Source organism: Chlorocebus sabaeus, chromosome 20, assembly GCF_047675955.1.
Source record: "Chlorocebus sabaeus isolate Y175 chromosome 20, mChlSab1.0.hap1, whole genome shotgun sequence".
Taxonomy (NCBI): Eukaryota; Metazoa; Chordata; class Mammalia; order Primates; family Cercopithecidae; genus Chlorocebus; species Chlorocebus sabaeus.
Genome location: NC_132923.1, coordinates 39563758 through 39586573, shown reverse-complemented (window position 1 = coordinate 39586573; position 22816 = coordinate 39563758).

Here is a 22816-nt window from a genome sequence, read left to right as displayed (position 1 = left end):
TGCCTTTCCTTTAGGGCCGTAAAGTATGAGAAATATATATATTTTTAAACACTAGAATCTGAGTCAACATAGCACCGACACTTGCCTGATGAGGGGCACGTGAGAACTGGGACTGGCTTGAGGAACAAATTTTCATATTCTCACATTCCACCTTCAATTCTCTCTGGGACATACACACATTGAGTGAAATGACCAAAATTGCGGTCTGTATTGCTTTCGTGAAATTTTTCCCTTTCACTCTCTTCCTCTCTTTGCACTGCCTCTTGTTCTTTTCCTCTCCTATCCCCTTTCTTCCTTCCCGTCCCCTGTGAACTCTCAGCAGTTAGTATTATTTATATTTCCCCCACTAACTCTTTGAGATGGGGTAGAAACATTAAGCCTTAAAAAAAAAAAAAGAAAAAAAACCAAAAACTTATATATGGTCTTTTCACAGCTCTAAGTTTTCTAGTTTCAATTTCTAGTTTAAAACCTGTATGTCTTATTTTCTGTTAGCAGGATTTCTTAACTTTTTATAGGCCAGGATTTTTGAGTAGTTGATGAAAGCAAAGGGCCCTTCCCCAGAAAAATGTACTATTTGTATTCAAATTCAATTTTTCAAAAATCAAGGTAAACTCATGGTCCTATAATCCTTAACTAAGATTCTCTAGAGTTTCTCTTTCACCACAAGTTTCTTTTTGTAATAGCAAGTGTCCCATGTTCTTGTAATCTAATATTCTATGTTTTAGAGGGAGACTATAATGATAATAATGATGATTATACTAGGAATAAATAGGTAACATTCATTAAGAGCTTAAATCTGTATAGGCATTAGGCCAAGTTAACTCATTTACCCTTTACCAAAACCCAGTGATGAATGTGTTGCTGTTCTCATTTACTGTTAAGAAAACTTAGGGAAGCTAAGGAGTTTGCTCAAGATCACACAATTAGTGAGCAGCTGAGTTATAATTTGAGCCCATTTGCAGTCTGGTTTGAGAGGCCAGTCTATGAACCATTCGGCAATACTGCTTTGCTATATATTAAAAGACACTGGGTTTCTTTCCTACCTGGTTTGGTAAAAAAGAGAAGAGAAGATGAGCATGGCCATATTGTACCATCAGATCGTGACTCTCTAACACTGGTCCTTTCTAATCAGGAGAGCATCCCTCTTTAAGGAGAGGATGTGCCTTCTCTTAGTATTTGATGCTTGCTCTTGACCTACAACTACATCTATCCAGTCTTAACGATCAGACCTCCTGGTAAGCACTGGAGTCATTTCAGCAGTTTGATAGCCTGATTTTGGATTCTTAAAAATATTATGCCTACTTTCCAGAATAACTTAATCTCATATTGTAATTTCAGAGAATGTTTAATTAAAAAATATATTATTGAGGCTTCAAGCATGTAATGACTTTTCATACATATCAGAAATCTAACCTGCAGTATCTTAAGGAAGAAAACAAATTTATTGGATTGTGGTGTCCAAAGAACTACTGAACAGTGAAGTCGTGGGAGGAGTAGGGAGGCCACAAGGCCTCAGGAACAACTCAGAGAAGGAAGCAAGCACTGATAGGCCCCTCTGGTTCTAATCTGCTGTTCTTTGCATTTATTTTCTCTTACTGCCAACTCACTTTTTTCAAATGGCAGGAAACATGAATGACCATAGCTTACAAGTTTTATATTTTACATCTTATCACAAAAGGGTGAGAGTTTTGTCATTGTCTTGACGTCAAGTTAAAAAATCCAAGCAATTTATTTTATTGACCTAACTTGGGTTAATTTCCCACCCCTAGAATAAATCAAATGTGACTTAAGATGGAGAAATAGGATCATTTGTGAAAACATGTCAGTCTCATAGAAATATGTGAATGGAATAGAAATGGAGAAGTTCCCAGGAGAAGGGACAGGGTGATGAATAGACAATACTGGTTTGCTGAAAGTAAAACTCAACTAAATTTATTTGTTTGAAGTTAGCATTAAATTATAGAGGTAACTATTAGACAGGGGGCTTGAAAACGTATTTCTTGCTTTATACAATTAGAATAATATACTGGGAAAATGGTGTGCAAATTGAATTTTGTTAATTTAATAAATAGGTAATTATATGGAAAAATTTCATTATGTCTTTCAGGAAAAGTAACATTATTGTGAAGTAAATAATATTATCGTTAATTTGGATTTTTAGATGAGTTCATTTAAAGTGAGATAAACTTGCAATGAGGAGCCAATGGGAATAAGAAGCATCTATCTTAGAATAGCTAGGACCTTCGACTGAATGACTTCTGGAAGAATCTAGGACTATGATTAAGATAGCTTTAAGCAGAGAATGAAAGCATACATGCAGAGTTCAGTGACTAAATTGTCAAAGTTTTTGATGCTGTACCTGTCACCTGGTGCATTTTAACAAAAGGAGAAAAATAGAATTAGTATGCACAGGACATTGTGTAAAACAATTCTAAGATGTAGACCTGGGTCAGCTCTTAGAGGAATCTGAAATTTGCAACTGGGAAATATCACTGGTCTAGCTACAGTTGCCTTACATTGCTATAGTTCTGCTGAGTAAAAGATCGTTCTGGATAAGCGTCTATTTAGGAATTATGTCATTGAAAAAGGTTTGCATTTTGTAGAGATCACATTTTCAGCGTTGAACTAGAACCAAGATGGGAAGGAGAAATTTCTTTCTCATTCTTTTTTATCTGCATTAAGTGAGAAAAATACATTTACATTTGGGACTTCACATATTTGAAAATATGTGGAAGTCAGGTTGAAGATTTTCTTCTTGACTAGCTTCAGTGAGTGTGAGAAATAGTGTTGTGCTGGGGATGGGTACATGGGCAACAAACCCCATTATTTGGAAAAATGAACATCAACAATTTTAGCTCAAATACTTCTTTTTAAAAGATGCTTTACATATAGATTTATATTTGATATTAACAAATCTCTTTTGTCTAGCATGAACTCTGGGAACGTGATGATAATACTAGGGCTAATTTGTAGTAATGCTTCTTGCACCTGGGAATAAATGTGCATTTGTACAGAAAGTTGAAAAAACAATTTAATGTTGAATAAATATAATCTCTAATTTATGGTGATAGTAGGCTATCCTAGTAGCTTGAAAGGACAAGCTGGCATATATGGGGAAAACAAGGAGCAGAAGGATAAGACAGGGTGGGACAAATGCAAGAAGGGGGCAAAATTGACAAGAAATGAAGTGTGCTTACACGGAATGTAATTGATCTAAATATATGCTCTAGCTGATAGACACCCTCCTAAAGTTGCCACCCTGGATAAAAAAAACACTCTTCGTTAGTTTTATCCTTGTCCCACTTTCCTTCCAAGTCCTTCAGGAAGAACTTTCAGGCTCCCTTTCTTCTGTGCTCTAGACACTAGGACAGGGGCAGGAAATCTAGAAGCAATGAATCATGTGTTATTTGGAACTGATTTGAACGTAGAGTCTGACCCTTTGCATCTTTTGGAAATATTTCAAGAAATACATAGCCAACTCCAAGGAAAACACATTTTTACCAAATCCCTCAGTAATAGGACAGAAAAGAACTTTAGGAAGAACTTAAGTGCAGTTCTAATTTTTATTATGTCAAGAACATAGGAGATGAGGTGGAGCCTCCAGACTGTCTTTATAACGGAGATAAAAATTCCCAAAAACATACCTTTTTACCTCCTGCAAATAATGACTTAGGGTTCAGCTAGAAACTTATGTCCAAACTAAAGGTTTTCTATCCATTGTGGAATAGTTTATTTCTTTTGGAAAACTTGAAAACCATCTCTCCATATGCAAAAGAGTGGCACAATGGTAGACAGAAGGGAATAGAAAAACAAGGAACACTTTGTCTTCAAAATAACACATGGTTATTGGAGTACTGGCAAAGGGATAAGAAGATGCAAAGGACAGGGTGTGTGAAGAGAAAGAAGAGAACCACAGAAGGGTCAGACTGCCAGCTGTCTACCCCCTACAAACCTGTTAGGGCAGAGAGAGATTGGGAGAGGACTCTCTTCTTCATCCTAGCCCAAACACTCCAGAGAAAAAGGCAGGTCTATTAGTCTTCTAGGGCTCCCATAACAAAATACCATAGATTGGGTAGCTTAAACACCAGAAATCAGTTTCTCACAGTTCTGGAGGCTAGAAGTCCAAAACCAAGGTGTTAGCAGGGTTGGTTTGATTCTGAGGTCTCTCTCTTTGGCTCGCAGATGGCCACCTTCCCATTGAGTCCTCAAATGGTCTTTCCTCTGTTGGCCCACACCCCTGGTATCTCTCTGTGTGTCCAAATTTCTCTTCTTATAAGGACACAACTCAGATTGGATTAGGGTCTAGTCCAATGGCCTCATTTTAACTTAATCCTCTCTTTAAATCCCCTATCTCCAAATGCGGTCACACTCTGAGGTACTGGAGGTTAAAGCTTCAACATACGAATTTAGTATGGGTTAGGGGGACACATTTCTGCCCATAACAGCAAGATAAATCATCAGCCTGTCAGTCTTATAAATAGGCATCATTACAGAGATGAGCAGAAGATTTTTGTTGTTGTTGTTTAATTGGAGCAATATTTCTGTAAGGTAGGGTAATGCAAAGTGTGGTCATCATTTACTTTCAGCTATCAAGACTCTGGAGACATAAGGTAGACAGTGAGTAAACCGGCTCTTTGACCCAGGTGTGGCCTGACTTTTGCCTCAGCTCTTTTCATAGGAGACTGAAGTATTTAGGGACAAAATATTATCTGTTTGCCTGAGAATGGATTTCCTAAAAGGCTACCAATCCTGCTACAAAGGCTTTGCTACCATATACCTCTCATTGCTGTGTTTACTCACCACGGTGGAGCGTCTCCAATCCTGTCAACTTGCCTTTGATTTTACATTTTTTATCGTAACTTTCTAGCCAAATATCAATGCTGCTGTCTATCTTTTATATGTTCAAAATAAAAAATTGCGCAGTGGTTATGTTTTTATTTTATTTAAAGATTATTTCTATTTTTGGCAATCTTTCACAACTCTTTTCAGCACTGATGCTACAATAAACCTTTTGAAACTCTGGCTTTTATGAAGAACAAAACAAGCCAGAGAATTATTTCACCCCACAAAGTTGGGAGACAGATTTTATTTGTACCCTTTAGTGTTCATAAATCCTATATATCTCCATTATAGGTTTACCTTAAGAATGGAATTTTGTGTCTTGCTTGCATTTTATAAATTTTGGAGTCTTTCACATAAGGAAGTACTTTCATATTTTTTATTTAAAACCAAGACATCTTCTGGGCTAAAGAGGTGACTTTTAGAAATGGAGTTAGGACATGATAGTCTGCCCCAAATGAGAGACAAATCTAAAGTATGCTGAGCTAAGAAGCAAGACAGGTTTCAAAAACCTCTTACCATATTTATTTTTATACGTACATTTTATCTTGTGTTTATTTCCATATGATCTGCCATCAATTACCCAATAGTAATGAAAACCTCTATGTTTCTACAAGGTAGAGACACAATAAAACTAACTGGAGGCTGGCAAGGCCGCCACTTCAGCTTCTTGTCATATTACCTGTCCCTGCATACCCCTGACTCCTTTCCTGTGACTTTCTTTCAAGTTTCTATATATATATATATTTTTTTCCTTTTCATCTTTTAAAGTTTTTTTCTCTCATTTATTTTATTGGGAAAAGCATAATGTTGTATATCAAAGCACCTTGGACTCAGACTAACCAGAAATTGAAATCTCGGCTCTATACTTGCTGCATACACTTGGACAAGTTACTTACCCTTTCTCTGCCTTAGTTTCCTCATTTCTAAATTGGTGCAAATATGAAAAATAAATGAGACTGTACTTATAGGGCACTGAGTCTAGTGCTACATAGAATAGGTAGTCTTGGCTACATAGTGTGAATGAAAGCTATTTTAGTATTTCTTATTCCCTCTCCTTATTGTCCTCTTCAAGTCTTTTCCTTTCTTTCCTTCCGTCCCCCTATCTCCTACTCTTCTTTATTTTCTTTTTGGTTCTTTATTGTCTCCAGTCTTTTCTTTCTTTCTCTAACAATGACAGAGTATACACACTTACATATATACAGATATATATGTAATCAGATTATCATGTCCTAATCCATTTCTAAAAGTCACTTATTTGGCCCAGAAGATGTCCTGACTTTAAATAAAATGCATGAAATTATTTCCTTATTTTATGTGAAATACTCCAGAAAAATTCATAAAATGCAAGCAAGACAGAAAATTCCATATATACATGTAATTTCCTGTGACCTAATCCAATGAGTTTCAAATAATTAACTATATTGGGAATCCTTATGGATTTTTAATTATTTCAAGAGCCTGAGGGAAGCCTTAAATTGATCTGCAATAGCACTTCATTGTTTCTTTTCTTTTGGTTCCAATTAGGTCAACTCAGTATAGAGAAACTGTCTGGTTCATGCTGATCAGAACCTCTGATGAGGAGTTATAAATGTCTTTGGTTTTAAAGAAGAGAGAAAGTGGGGGAAATGATCAACTTATACTTTTTCTGGTAATAACATCTTTCAACATGTGACGTTCATGGGTACTGGAGAAGCAAATGAACAAATTAAACTCCTTATAGCTCTCTTTTCTTATGTCTAAAATTAAAGAGGTGGACTAGATACTTTTATCTTTTCTGAATAATAGTGGTAGAATCATGTCAGAGTGATTCTTTAATTGAAACATGCTTTGGTGTTTAGGCCCTCAGCCTTTTCATTATGGTAAGACTATAAGAAAAGGTTTATAAATCCTATCATTGTATTAGTTATTTAGGAATATTATTGAGGACATTTTCTAACCACATTATTCAATGTGGCTCTGGTGTGAAACCCATTTCACTATTTCACACTGGAATCCAGAAAGCTCAGAGTCAAATTCAAATCTTAACCACAGGCATTGAAGAGGTCATTTTAGGCTAACTGTACTCTAATATCTCTGGTCCTGGAGTTTAAAAAACAATTCATTGATTTCCAGTTTCTGGTTTCATACATACAAAACTTAGAGTTGCCACTCTATCCTAAAAACAAGTAAAAAACTGAACAGACTGACAAATCAACTTTTCTTAGGTCCGTCAGAGAGGTGAGGACACAAGGCAAACTGCTAAACCCAAGACTAGAGAGACAGGCAAATGCAGGCAGTCAAGGCCTGTCAGAAAAGAGACTCGGGAGAGGAAACAGACATGGGAACAAGATCTAGAGTAAGAAAATCTGAACTGTAATTTGTGAATTGCTAGAGGCTTAATGTGGACAAATTTGAGTCAAAAACTCCAAGGACCCCCCCCGACGTTTTTGTGTTTCACCTCTAGGAGTTTAACTAGGTTTTCACAGTAAATATCAGGGAAAATGTCCTTGTGCTTCTCGAAGGGAAGGGGAAAAGAAGCCATTTTGAAATATGCCAGAGCACTCCATTCTTCTGAATAAGGCCCACATGGGAAACTAGTTAATCAGAGCCCAACCTGCTGGGCTATTATCAGAGCCTAACTGACCTGGGGGAAGGCACGTACTCGACTCCAGTCAGCTTTAACTTTTCACATTAGAAAGGAAAATACCCAAATTTAGCCCACTTTAGCCATCCTGTCCCACCTAAGGGAGATGGGAAATGAAGAATCACTAGTAAAGTGCCTAGACCAGAGACACAGACTTATAAAATACTGAGACTTGATTATAAAACTATAGAATGCTTCCCCTTGCCCATACCTTATCACTACATTACTAAAGGCCTATGTACAATGGTTTCTGTTGCCTGGTTCATCATGCTTAGCTATCAATAAAAAATTACAAGAGAAGGGAAATAAAGCCTAGCACCACAAAAAAAAAAAAAAAAAAAAAAAAAAAAATCGCCAAACCACAGATGTAAATAATGACAGAGGATCTAAAGACAGATCCTTTAAAAACCAGAAAAGGATTAACAAAGTTATAACCTCAATAATAACCTTTATTGCAAATGAATCAAGTTATTCAATTAAAAGTTAAACAGTGGCTGAATGGATTTTTAAAGAAGACCCAACTATATGGTGCCTACAAAGGAATCATCTCACTATTAAAGACAAACAGACTGAGAGTGAAGAGATGGAAAAAGATATTGCATGCGAATGGAAATCAGAAGCGAACAGGAGTATTCATACTTAGATAAAATAGACTCTAAGGTAAAAACTATAAAAAAAGACAAAGGAGACTATTATATAATGATAAAGGGCTCAACTCAACAAGAGAATATAATAATTATAAATATATATGCACAAATATTGGAGCACCCAGATACATAAAGTGAATATTATTAGATCTAAAAGGAAGAATAGAGTGAAATACCATAATATTAGGAAACTTCAACACCCCACTTTCAACAATGGACAGATCATTTAATCAGAAAATCAACAAAGAAACATCAGACATAAGCTTCAAAACAGACAAAATAGACTTAACAGAGATTTATAGAGCATTCTATCCAAAAGCTTCAGAATACACAATCTTCTCAACTGTATATGGAACATTCTACAGGATAGATCACAGCAGAAATAAACAAAATAGGGACAAAAAATCATTCACAAAAATGGAAAAATCAATCCTAAAATTCAAATGGAACCACAAAAATACTGAATAGCCAAAGCAAACCTGAGTAAAAAACAAAAAGTTTGAGACATCGTACAACCTGATTTCAAAATATGCTACGAAGATGTAGTAACCAAACAACATGGTATTTGTGTAAAAACAAGCATGTAACTTAATGGAATAGAATAAAGAGCCCATAAATAAATGCATGCACCTACAGTCAACTGATTTTCAACAAAGGTGCCAAGAACACAAATTGAGGCAAACACAGTCCCTGAAACAAATGGTGCTGAGAAAGTTAAATATCCACATGCAGAAGAATGAGACTAGACCTCTACCTCTCACCAAATACAAACATCAACTCAAAATGGATTGAAGACTTAAATGTAAACCCCAAATTATTAAACTACTAGAAAAAAACATAGGGAAACACTTTATGACTTGGACTGGACAGGGATTTTTTTTAAATAAGATCTAAAGACCACCGGCAACAAAAACAAAAATAGACAAATGGGATTAAATCAAACTGAAACATCTTTGCGCAGCAAAGGAAATGACACAGTGATGATACAGCCTACAGAATGGAAGAAAATATTTGCAAACTATATACCTAACAAGGGGTTAACACCCAGAATTCCAAAGTATTTAGGGGACTTAACTGCAGAAAAATAAACAACCAAATTTTAAAAATGGCTAAAATACCCCAATAGATACTTATCAAAAGAAGACATTCAAATGGCCAACAGGTACATGAAAAAATGCTCACCATGACTATTCATCAGGAAAATGCAAATCCAAACTATAATGACATACTACTTCACTTCACTGAGAATGGCTATCATAAAAATGACAATAGAAACAAGTGTTGGTGAGCATGTGAAAGACAAGGGAACACATACACGTTGTTGGTGGAATTGTAAATTAGTACAGTCACTATGGAAGACTGTATGGAGATTCCTAAAAAATTAAAAACAGAAATACCATATGACCCAGCCATCCCACTACTGGGTATATATTCAAAGGAAAAGAAATTAGTATGTCAAAGAGGTATCTGCACTCCCATGTTTACTGCAGTGCTATTAACAATATGCAAGATATGAAATCAACACAAGTGTCCAGCAATCCAACAATGGATAAAGAAAATGTGGTGTATGTATACACAACGGAATGCTATTCCATCATATCGTGATTGAAATTCTGTTATTTGCAACGACATGAATGAACACAGAGGATAACATGTTAATTAAAATAATCCAGACTTAGAAAGACAAATACTGCATGATCTTACTCATATGTGGAATGTAAAAAAACAAAACAAAACAGAAAACCCAAAACTAGATATCATAGAGAGCAGAACAGTGGTTGCTGGAGAAATGATAAATACATGGATTTAATAGATATGCTAATGCTCATGCTAATACATGAGCTTTCTGGATCTATGGGTAGATGTCTGACATTAATTTGTTAAAATCCTCTGTTATTTTTTCAATGAATGTCAGACACTTACCCATAGATCCAAGAAGCTCAAAGAATGCCAAAAGGATAAATACCAGAAAATCTATACCCAGGCATATATCTTTCAAACTACAGAATATCAAAGATAAGGAAAAATACTGAAAAAAGCCAGAGGAAAAAATATCTTATTTATTTATTTATTTATTTATTATTATTATACTTTAAGTTCTAGGGTACATGTGCATAACATGCAGGTTTGTTACATATGTATACTTGTGCCATGTTGGTGTGCTGCACCCATCAACTCATCAGCACCCATCAACTCGTCATTTACATCAGGTATAACTCCCAATGCAATCCCTCCCTCCTCCCCCCTCCCCATGATAGGCCCCGGTGTGTGATGTTCCCCTTCTCGAGTCCAAGTGATCTCATTGTTCAGTTCCCACCTATGAGTGAGAACATGCGGTGTTTAGTTTTCTGTTCTTGTGATAGTTTGCTAAGAATGATGGTTTCCAGCTGCATCCATGTCCCTACAAAGGACATAAACTCATCCTTTTTTATGGCTGCATAGTATTCCATGGTGTATATGTGCCACATTTTCTTAATCCAGTCTGTCACTGATGGACATTTGGGTTGATTCTAAGTCTTTGCTCTTGTGAATAGTGCCACAATAAACATACGTGTGTATGTGTCTTTATAGCAGCATGATTTATAATCCTTTGGGTATATACCCGGTAATGGGATGGCTGGGTCATATGGTACTTCTAGTTCTAGATCCTTGAGGAATCACCATACTGTTTTCCATAATGGTTGAACTAGTTTACAATCCCACCAACAGTGTAAAAGTGTTCCTATTTCTCCACATCCTCTCCAGCACCTGTTGTTTCCTGACTTTTTAAAGATTGCCATTCTAACTGGTGTGAGATGGTATCTCAGTGTGGTTTTGATTTGCATTTCTCTGATGGCCAGTGATGATGAGCATTTTTTCATGTGTCTGTTGGCTGTATGAATGTCTTCTTTTGAGAAATGTCTGTTTGTTCTGGATATTAGCCCTTTGTCAGATGACTAGATTGCAAAATTTTCTCCCATTCTGTAGGTTGCCTGTTCGCTCTGATGGTAGTTTCTTTTGCTGTGCAGAAGCTCTTTAGTTTAATGAGATCCCATTTGTCAATTTTGGCTTTTGCTGCTGTTGCTTTTGGTGTTTTAGACATGAAGTCTTTGCCCATGCCTATGTCCTGAATGGTACTACCTAGGTTTTCTTCTAGGGTTTTTATGGTATTAGGTCTAACGTTTAAGTCTCTAATCCATCTTGAATTAATTTTCGTATAAGGAGTAAGGAAAGGATCCAGTTTCAGCTTTCTACTTGTGGCTAGCCAATTTTCCCAGCACCATTTATTAAATAGGGAATCCTTTCCCCATTTCTTGTTTCTCTCAGGTTTGTCAAAGATCAGATGGCTGTAGATGTGTGGTATTATTTCTGAGGACTCTGTTCTGTTCCATTGGTCTATATCTCTGTTTTGGTACCAGTACCATGCTGTTTTGGTTACTGTAGCCTTGTAGTATAGTTTGAAGTCAGGTAGCGTGACGCCTCCAGCTTTGTTCTTTTGACTTAGGATTGTCTTGGAGATGCGGGCTCTTTTTTGGTTCCATATGAACTTTAAAGCAGTTTTTTCCAATTCTGTGAAGAAACTCATTGGTAGCTTGATGGGGATGGCATTGAATCTATAAATTACCTTGGGCAGTATGGCCATTTTCACGATATTGATTCTTCCTATCCATGAGCATGGAATGTTCTTCCATTTGTTTGTGTCCTCTTTTATTTCACTGAGCAGTGGTTTGTAGTTCTCCTTGAAGAGGTCCTTTACATCCCTTGTAAGTTGGATTCCTAGGTATTTTATTCTCTTTGAAGCAATTGTGAATGGAAGTTCATTCATGATTTGGCTCTCTGTTTGTCTGTTACTGGTGTATAAGAATGCTTGTGATTTTTGCACATTAATTTTGTATCCTGAGACTTTGCTGAAGTTGCTTATCAGCTTAAGGAGACTTTGGGCTGAGACAATGGGGTTTTCTAAATATACAATCATGTCATCTGCAAAGAGGGACAATTTGACTTCTTCTTAGGAAAAAATATCTTACCTTTAGAGGAGAAAAAACAGGAATTACATTTGACTTCTCCTCAAAATCATGTGAAGAAGAAGATATAGAACAAGCTATTTTAAATAATCTTGACCGAGAATTCTGTCTCCTGCAAAATTATCTTTCAAAACTGAAGGAGAAATTAAAACTTTCTCAGACAACCAAAAATTGAGGAAAGTTGTTACCTAGTAGATCTGCCTTGAAGGAAATGTTAAAAGCTCTTTAGAGAGAAAGAAAAGTAATATAAGTCAGAAATAAGTCTACATAAAGAAAAAAATCATATCAAAAAAGGGATGAATGAGAGTAAAATGAAAACTTTCATTTTTCTTATTCTCAATTGATCTTACAGATGACTGTTCAAAATGATAATAGCAACAATGTATTTGAATATGTATGCTTACATATATATCTTGAGTGTGTATATATTAATATAATATACACACATATATATGTGCTCACATAGAAGTGAAATAATTGACAAATGACAGCAGTGATGCAAGGGATGGGAGGGAGGAATTAGGATTATTTTATTATTACAAAGTATTCACACTACCCTACCTGTGAAGTGGTATGTTATTTGAAGGTAGATTTAAATTAGTTGTAAACGTATAGTGCAAACTTTAGGGCAACCAACAAAAAAAAGTAAAATATGAAGAAGAAGAAGAAGAAGAAGAAGAAGAAGAAGAAGAAGAAGAAGAAGAAGAAGAAGAAGAAGAAGAAGAAGAAGATGATTAAGAAGAAGAAGAAGGAGGAGAGGAGGAGGAGGAGGAGGAGGAGGAGGAGGAGGAACTAATATGTAAGAAAAAATAGAAAATGGAAAAAATGCTCGAATCACAAAAGGCAGAAAAAGAGTGGAAGATAAAACTAGGAACAAAGAATAAGATCAATAAATAGAACATAGTAATAAATATGGTAGATATTAATCAAACTATATCAATAATAATTTATAGTGGCAATGATATAAATGCAGCAATTAAAAGACAAGGATTGTCAGAGTGGATTAAAAAACAAGACCCAGCTATATGTTGTCTATAAGAAACACACTTTCAATATAAACTCACATACTAATTAAAAAGTAAATGAATGGAGAAAAATATACCATGCTAACATGAATAAAAATGAAATAAGAGAAGACACATTAATTTCAGACAAAGCAGCTTTCAAAGCAAAAAAGTTATTAGGGATAAAGAAGGGCATTACATAATGAAAAATTGGCCAACTCTCTAAGAAACATAATTATTCTTAGTGTGCATGCGCCAAACAACAGAGCATCAAACTAGATAAAGCAAAAATTGCTAGAAATGCAAGGAGAAATAGCTGAATCCATTATCATAGTTGGATAGCTCAACACCCCTCTATCAGAAATGGACAGATCTAGCAAGCAGAAAATAGGTAAAAACTGAGTTTAATTCAATAACACCATCAATCAACTGAATATAATTCGATTTCCATAGACTATTTATTTCAACAACTGTAGAATATATATTCTTCTCAAGCTCACATGGAAAATTCACCAAAGTAGAACATACTCTGGACCATTAAATCCACCTGAATAAATTTAAAAGCATAAAAATTAATGTCTGCTTCTGACGACAATGGAATTAAATAATAATCAATAGCAAAAGTATAATTAAAAAATTTCAAAATATGTGGAGATTAAGCAATATGCTTCTAAATAATACATGAGTCAAAGAAGAACTCACTAGAGAAAAAAATGTTTTGAATGAAATAAAAATAAAATCACAATTTATCAAAATTTGGAATTCAATGAAAGTGCTTAGAGGGAAATGTGTAGTCTTGTGTGAATATATTAGAAAAGAAAAAAAGATCTAAAATCAATTACCTAAGCTTCCACCTTAAGACACTAGGAAAAAAGGAGCATATTATGGTCAAATTAAGCAGAAGAAAGAAAGAATAAGAATTGAAGAAGAAATCAATGAAATTGAAAATGGGAAATCAATAGAGAAAATCAACAAAACCAAAACCTGACACTTTCAAAAAGTCCATAAAATTTATAAGCCCGTAACCAAGAAAACTAAGAAAAAAAGGAGGATACACATTAATAGTATCAGAAATGAAAGAGTGGATATCACAACAGGCCCTATGACCATTAAACGGATAGTAAAGAAATGATAAGAGCAACTCTATGCCTACAAATGTGACAATTTAGATCCATCAGACCAATTTCTCAAAAGATACAATCTGCCAGAACTCACACTCACACAGAAATGAACAATCTTAGTAGACCTATAGCTATTAAAGAAATTGAGTCAATAATTAATATGCTTCCAAAACAGGAAGTACCAGGACCACGTGACTCCACTGGTGAATTCTACCAAACATTCAACGAAAAAACATGTCAATTACTACAACCTTTTTCAGAGAATGGTGTTTTTTCCTAATTCATTCTACGAAGCCAGCATTACCCCAATACCAAAATTAGGCGAAGACATTCCAAAAAAACAAAACTACAGAGAGAGGCAGATCAACATGGTGAAATATAAGGTTCCGCCAACTATCTCCTCTGCAAGGACACCAATTTAACAACTTTCTGCACACAAAAATAAACACCTTCATAAGAACCAAAAAAATCGGGTGAGCACTCACAGTACCTGATTTTAACTTCACATCACTGAAAGAGACACTGAAGAGGTTGGAAAAACAGTGTTGAATCGCCAATGCCACCCCTCCCCGCATCCTCTGGCAGTGGCAACGGTGGTGCAGAGACAATTTCTGGGAAGCAGGAGAGGGAGCGCAGAGCAATTGAGAAGCACTGAACTCAGTGCTGCCCCATTATAGCAGAAAGGAAAACCAGAACAACTCAGCTGATGCCCACTCACAGAGGGAGAATTTAAACCAGCTGTAGTCAGAGGAGTCACTGATCCCAGCAGTTTTTTTTTTTTCTTTTTTTTTTTTTTTTTTTTTCAATCTGTAGCCTAGGCTGGTGTGCAGTGGCATGATCCCAGCTCACTGCAACCTCTGTCTTCCAGGTTCAAGCGATTCTCCTGCATCAGCCTCCTGAGTAGCTGGAATTACAGGCACCTGCCACCATGCCCAGCTGATACTTTTATTTTTTGGTAGAGGTGGGGTTGCTCCATGTTGGCCAGGCTGGTCTTGAACTCCTGAACTCAGGTGATCTGCCCACCTTGGCCTCCCAAAGTGCTGGGATTACAGGCATGAGCCACCGTGCCCAGCTGATCCCAGTAGTCTTAACTTGAGTTCCCACAAACCTTGTCACCTTGGGCTAATAAACTGGAAAGGCAGTCTAGGGGACAACGACTGCAACTCCTATGTGAATCCTAGTGCTGAACTGGGCCCAGAACCAGTGAACTTGCGGGGACACATGACCTATTGAGATATCAGCTGGGGCAGCTCAGGGAGTGCAGGTATCACCCCTTTGCAACCCCCAGGCTGCACAGCTTGTGCCTCCAAAAGAGACCTCTTCCTTCTGCTTGAGGAGAGGAGAGGGGAGAAGTTTGTTTTGCATCTTGGATACCAGCTCAGTCACAGCATGATAGGGCACTGGTCAGAGTCATGAGGCCCCCTTTCCAGACTCTAGCTCCCAGACAACATTTCTAGACATGCCCTAGGCCAGAAATAAACACACTGTCTTGAATAGAAGGACTCTGTCATGGCAAGATTCATCACCTGCTAACTGAAGAGCCCTTGGGCCCTGAATAAGTAGCAGTAATACTAACAGACTGCACTGAGGGCCTTGAATGAGACTCTGAGAATTGCTGGCTTCAAGTGAGATTCAGCACATTCTCAGCTGTGGTGGCTATGGGGCAAGATTCCTTCTGCTTGAGAAAAGGGAAAAGTAAAGGGGACTTCATCTTGCACCTTAGATACTAGCACCTTAGATACTACCCACTGAGGGTAGAGCACTAAGCAGACCCTTGAGGTCCCCGATTCCAGAACTTGGCTCTTGGCTGGCATTTCTGGACCTGCCCTGGGCCAGAGTGGAGCCCACTCCCCTGGGATTCCCTGAAGGGTGAATCCCAGGCCAGGCAGCGCTCACCGGAAGCTGACTTAGCTCTTGGACCTTAAGGGAAGATCAGCAGTAGTCTGGCAGTGCTCCCCTGTGTTCTGGTGGTGGCAGTGGCCATGGGGTGAGGCTCCTCTGACTTTGGAAAGGGGAAGGAATAGTAGGAAGAACTGTGTCTTGTGATTTGAGTGTCAGCTCAGCCACAGTACAATAGAATGCCAGGTCAGCTTCTAAGGTTTTTTACTTTAGTTCTTAGCTCCTGGATGGCAGTTCTGAACCTGCCTGGGCACTGAGGGAACTTGCTGCCCTGAAGGAAAAGGCACAGACATGGCTGGGTTTGCCACCTGCTACTTGTAGAGCCCCAGGCCTTAAGTGAACATAGGTGGTAACCAGGGAGTGGTTACAGTAGGCCTTGGGTGAGACCCAGTGCTGTGCTGGCTTCAAGTCTGATCCAGCACAGTCCTAGTGGTGGTGGCCCCAGAAGTACTTGTGTCACTTTATCCCCAGCTCCAGATGGCTCAGAACAGAGTGAGAGATTTTGGTTCTTAAGAGAAAATGAAGAGAGCAAAAGTCTCTGCCTAGTAATCCAGAGAATTCATCCATATCTTGTCCAAGACCACCAAGTTGGGACCTCTATTAGTCTACAAGAACCATAGTGTTACTGGCCTTGGGACACCCCCTAAAGCAGATACAGTTTAGATCACAACACCTAAGTCCTTTTGAATATCTGGAAGGTCTTCACAGGAAGGCTAAGTACAAACAAGCACAGACTGTGAAGACCAGACAGACACAGACAAACATCTACAAGTATCAAGTCCATCCAGGAAAAAATGACCTCACCAAATGAACTAAATAAGGCACCAAGGACCAATTTTGGAGAAACAGAAATATGTGTCCTTTCACACAGAGAATTCAAAATAGCTGTTTTGAGGAAACTCAAATAAATTCAAGATAACACAGAGAAGGAATTCAGAATTCCATCAGATAAATTTAACAAAGAGGCTGAAATAATTAAAAAGAATTACACAGAAATTCTGGAGCTGAAAAATACAACTGGCATAGCGAATGAATTAGAGTGTTTTAATGGCAGAATTGATCAAGCAGAAGAGAGAATTAGTGAGCTTGAAGACATGCTATTTGAAAATACACACTCAGAGAAGACAAAGGAAAAAAAGAAAAAACAGTGAAGCATGCCTACACGATCTAGAAAATAGCATCAAAAGGGAAAATCTAAGCATTATTAACCTTAAAGGGGAGGTACAGAAACAGATATCAGTAGAAAGTTTACTTGAAGGGATAATAACAGAGAACTTCTAAAACCTAGAGAAATATATTAATATCAAAGTATAAGAAAAATATAGAATACCAAGCAGATTTAACTCAAAGAAGACTACCTCAAAAGTTTTGATTCAACAAGAACAGCTCACTATCCTAAATATTTATGCACCCAATACAGGAGCACCCAGATTCATAAAGCAAACTCTTTGAGACCTACAAAGAGACTTAGACTCCCACACAATAAGAATGGGAGGCTTTAACATTCCTCTGACAATATTAGACAGATCATCGAGACAAAAAATTAACAGATATATTCAGGACCTGAGCTCAGCTCTGGATCAAGGGGACCTGATAGATATTTACAGAACTCTCCAACCTAAAACAATGGAATATACATTCTTCTCATTGCCACACAACACTTTCTCTAAAATTGATCACATCATAAGAAGTAAAACACTGCTCAGCAAATGCAAAAGAGCTGAAATAATAACAAACAGTCTCTCGGACCACAGTGCAATCAAATTAGAACTCAAGATTAAGAAATTCACTCAAAACCACACAACTACATGGAAATTGAACAATTTGCTCCTGAATGACTCTTGGGTAAATAATGAAATTTAGGCAGAAATCAAGAAGTTCTTTGAAACTGAAGAAAACAAAGAGACAACATACCAGGATTTCTAGGATGCAGCTAAAGCAGTGTTAAGAGGGAAATTTATAACAAGAAATGCCCACATAAAAAATCTAGAAAGATCTCAAGTTAACAACCTAACATCTCAAGTAAAAGAATTAGAGAATCAAAAGCAAACAAATCCCAAAGCTAGTAGAAGACAAGAAATAACAAAGATCAGAGCCAAACTGAAGGAGATAGAGACATGAAAAACTCTTCAAAAAGTCAACAAATCCAGGAGCTAGTGTTTTGAAGAAATTAATAAAAAAAGACCACTAGCTGAGCTAATAAAGAAGAAAAGAGAGAAAAATCAAATAAACAAAACACAATCAGAAATGAAAACAGAGATATCACCACTGACCCTACAGAAATACAAACAACCATCAAAGAATATTATAAACACCTCTATGCACATAAACTAGAAAATCTAGAAGAAATGAACAATATCCTGGACAAATACACCCTACCAAGACTGAGGCAGGAAGAAATTGAATCCCTAAATAGACCAATAATGTGTTCTGAAATTGAGGCAATAATAGCCTACCAACCAAAAAAAACCTCAGACCCAGACAAATTCACAGCTGAATTCTACCAAAGGTAGAATTCAAAGAGACGGTGGTACCATTTCTACTGAAACTATTCCAAAATATTGAAAGGGAAAGGAATAGAAGGAATCTTTTGGAAAAATTCCAAAAAATTGAGGTGGAGGGACTCTTCCCTAACTCATTCTATGAGGCCAGCATCATCCTGATACCAAAAGGTGACGGAGATACAACAAAAAAGAAAAACCTCAGGCCAATATCCTTGATGAACATAATGCAAAAATTCTGAAGAAAATACCGGCAAACTGAATCCAGCAGCACATCAAATAGTTTATCCACCATGATCAAGTTGGCTTGATCCCTGGGATGCAAGTTTGGTTTGACACACAAAAATCAGTAAATGTGTTTCATCTCAAAAACAGAAATAAAGACAAAAACCACATGATTATCTCAATAGATGCAGAAAAGCCCTTTGATAAAATTCAGTATCCCTTTATGTTAAAAACTCTCAATAAACTTGGTATTGAAGGGACATATCTCAAAATAATAAGAGCCATATATGATAAACCCACAGCCAATATCATACTGAATAGGCAAAGCTGGCAGCATTCCTTTTGAAAACTGGCACAAGATAAGGATGCCCTCTCTCACCACTCCTATTCAACATAGTATTGGAAGTCTTGCCCAGGGCAATCAGGCAAGAAGAAGAAGTAAAATGTATTCAAATAGAAAGAGAAGTCAAATTATATTTGTTTGTAGATTACATGATTCTATACCTAGAAATCCCCATAGTCTCAGCCCCAAAGCATCTTAAGCTGATAAACAACTTCAGCTGATAAACATCTTAAGCTGATAAACAACAAAATCAACGTGTAAAAATCTCTAGCATTCCTATACACCACCAACGAGCAAGCAGAGAGCCAAATCATAAATGAACTCCCATTCACAATTGCTACAGAAAGAATAAAATCCTAGGAATACATCTAACAAGGGAAGTGAAGGACCTCTTCAAGGGGAACTACAAACCACTACTCAGAGAAATCAGAGAGTATACAACAAATGGAGAAACATTCCATGCTCATGGACAGGAGGAAACAATATGATAAAAATAGCCATACTGCCCAAAGCAATGTATGGATTCAACGGTATTCCCATTAAGTTACCATTGACATTCTTCACAGAATTAGAAACAACTATTTTAAAATTCATTTGTAACTGAAGAAAAGCCAGAATAGACAAGTCAATCCTAAGCAAAAAGAACAAAGCTGGAGGCATCATGCTATCTGACTTCAAACTTTACTACAAGGCTGCAGTAAACAAACCAGCATGGTACAGGTACAAAAATGGACACATAGACCAATGGAACAGAATAGAAAACTAAAAAATAAGACCACATACCTACAACCATCTGATCTTCTACAAACCTGACAAAAACAAGCAATGGGGAAAGGGTTTCCTGTTTAATAAATGGTGCTAGGAGAATTGGCTAGCCATAGGCAGAAAATTGAAACTGATTTCATTTTTATATAGGGTGAGAGATGGAGGTCTAGTTTCATTCTCCTGCATACGGACACCCAGTTTTCACTGCACCATTTATTGAAGAGATTCTCTTTTCCCTAGTAATTGTTCTCAGCAGCTTTGTCAAAAAATTAGTTGGCTGTAAATATGTAGATTAATTTCTGGGTTCTCTATTCTGTTCCACTAGTCTTTGCATCTGTTTTCATGCCAGTACCATGCTGTTTAGGTTATTACAGCTTTATAGTGTATTTTGAGGTTTGGTAGTGTGATGCCTCAAGCTTTGTTCTTTTCGCTCAGGATTGATTTGGCTCTTCAGGGTCTTTTGTGGTTCCATTTGAATTTTATGATTTTTTTTTTTTCTATTACTGTGAAGAATGTCATTGGTATTTTGAAAAAGATTGCATCAAATCTGTAGATTGCTTTGGATAGTATTGTCATTTTAACAATATTAATTTTTCTGATCCATTAGCATGGGATGTCTTTACATTTGTTTGTATTCTCTTCAATTTCTTTCATCAGTGTTTTGTAGTTTTCCTTGTAGAGGTCTTTCACTTCTTTAGTTAAATTTGTTCCTAGGTATTTTGTTTTATTTCATTTCATTTTTTGTAGCTATTGTAAATGAGATTGCCTTTTTAATTTCTTTTTCAGCTAGTTTATTGTTAGTGAATAAAAATACTACTGATTTTTGTATATTAATTTTGTATCCTGCAACTTTACTGAATATCAGTTCTAAGAGGTTTTCTGCTAGAGTCTTTTGGTTTTGCTACCTATATAGTTGACTTTCTTATTTCCAGTTTGTATACCAGAAGAAAACATAGGAAAACACTTCAGGATATTGGTCTAGGAAAAGATTTTATGAATACAACCTCGAAAGCACAGGCTGAAATAAACAAATGGGATTATGTCAAACTAAAAAGCTTCCACAGAGCAAAGAAAACGATCATTAACCGAGTGAAAAGACAGCCTACTGAATGGGAGAAAAATATTTGCAAGCTACTCATTCAACAGGGGATTAATATTCAGAATATGCAAGGAACTCAAACATCTATTTCTTTTTTCCTTGACAGAGTCTTGGTCTGTCGCCCAGGCTAGGGTGCAGCAGTGGCACAATCTCGACTCACTGCAACCTCCGCCTTCTGTGTTCAAATGATTCCCATGCCTCAGCCTCCTAGATAGCTGGGATTACAAGCGTGCACCACCTGGCCCAGCTAATTTTGTATTTGTAGTAGAGATGGTGTTTCACCATGTTGGCCAGGCTGGTCTTGAGCTCTTGACTTCAGGTGATCCACCTGCTTTAGCCTCCCAAAGTGCTGGGTTTACAGGCTTGAGCCACTGCACCTGGCCATGGAACTCAAACATCACAACAACAAAAAAACAAACAATCTGGTTTTAAAATAGTCAAATGATCTGAAGAGACATTTCTCAAAAGAAGACATACAAATGATCAAAATACATGAAAAAATTATCAACATCATTGATGTTTCAGGGAAATGCAAATCAAAACCATAATGAGATGTTATCTCACCATATGCAGGATGGCTATTATCAAAAAGACAAAAAAAGTGCTGCTGGGGATGTAGAGTAAAGGGAACTCTTATACACTGTTGACGGAAATGTAAACTAGTGTGGTCACTATGGTGAATAGTATGGAGGTGCCTCAAAGAACTACAAATATTGTTACCATAGGATCCAACAATCCCACTACTGGGCATTTATAAGAAAAGGAAAACATTATATCAAAGAAATACCTGTGCCCACAAACTTTATTGCAGCACTACTCACAATATCCCAATAACGAATCAATCTAGGTGTCCAACAACAAACAGACAAATGGATAACAAAAATGTGATATGTATACACAATGGAATACTATTCAACTGTAAAAAAGAATGAAATCCTATTATTCATGGCAACATGGGTGGAACTGGAGGACATTATGTTAGGTGAAACAAGCCAGGAATAGAAAGTAAACACTGCATATTCTCATTCATATGTGGAAGTGAAAAAATATTGATCTCAAAGAAATAAAAAGCAGAACAGGGGATACTAAAGGCTGGGAAGAGCAAGAAGAAGGGAGAGATAGAGATTAAAGGACATAAAATTGCAGCTAGATAGGAGGAATAAGTTCTAGTGTTCTATAACACTGCAGGATGATGATAACATATTCTGTAGACTCAAATAGCTAGGAACAGAATATCGAATGTTCCTAACACAAATAAATGATAAATGTTTGAGATGGAAGATATAATTACTTTGATCTTTTCATTATATATTATATGTGTTGAAGCATCACTACATACCCCATGAATATGTACAATTGTTATTTTTCAATTAAAAATAAAAATAAAAAGACATGCAAAAAATAAATGAAAAAAGAATAGCTGAAATCCAGGACAACACCAAAAGCAGGCAAATATATGGAACAAGATATATGGAACAAAATGAACTCTCATTCATTGCTTATAAGAATGCAACATTGTATAGACATTTGGAAGACACTTTGGCATTGTTTTACAAAACTAATCCTACCATACAGTCCAGCAATGATACTCCTTTGTATTTTACCCAAAGGAGTTGAAAGCTTCTGTTTCACTCCTTTACACAAAAACCTGCACACAACATTTGTAGCAGGTTTATTCATAATTGCCAAAACTTGGAATCAAAAAGTGTCCTTCAATAGGTCAACAGGTAGATAAACTGTGGT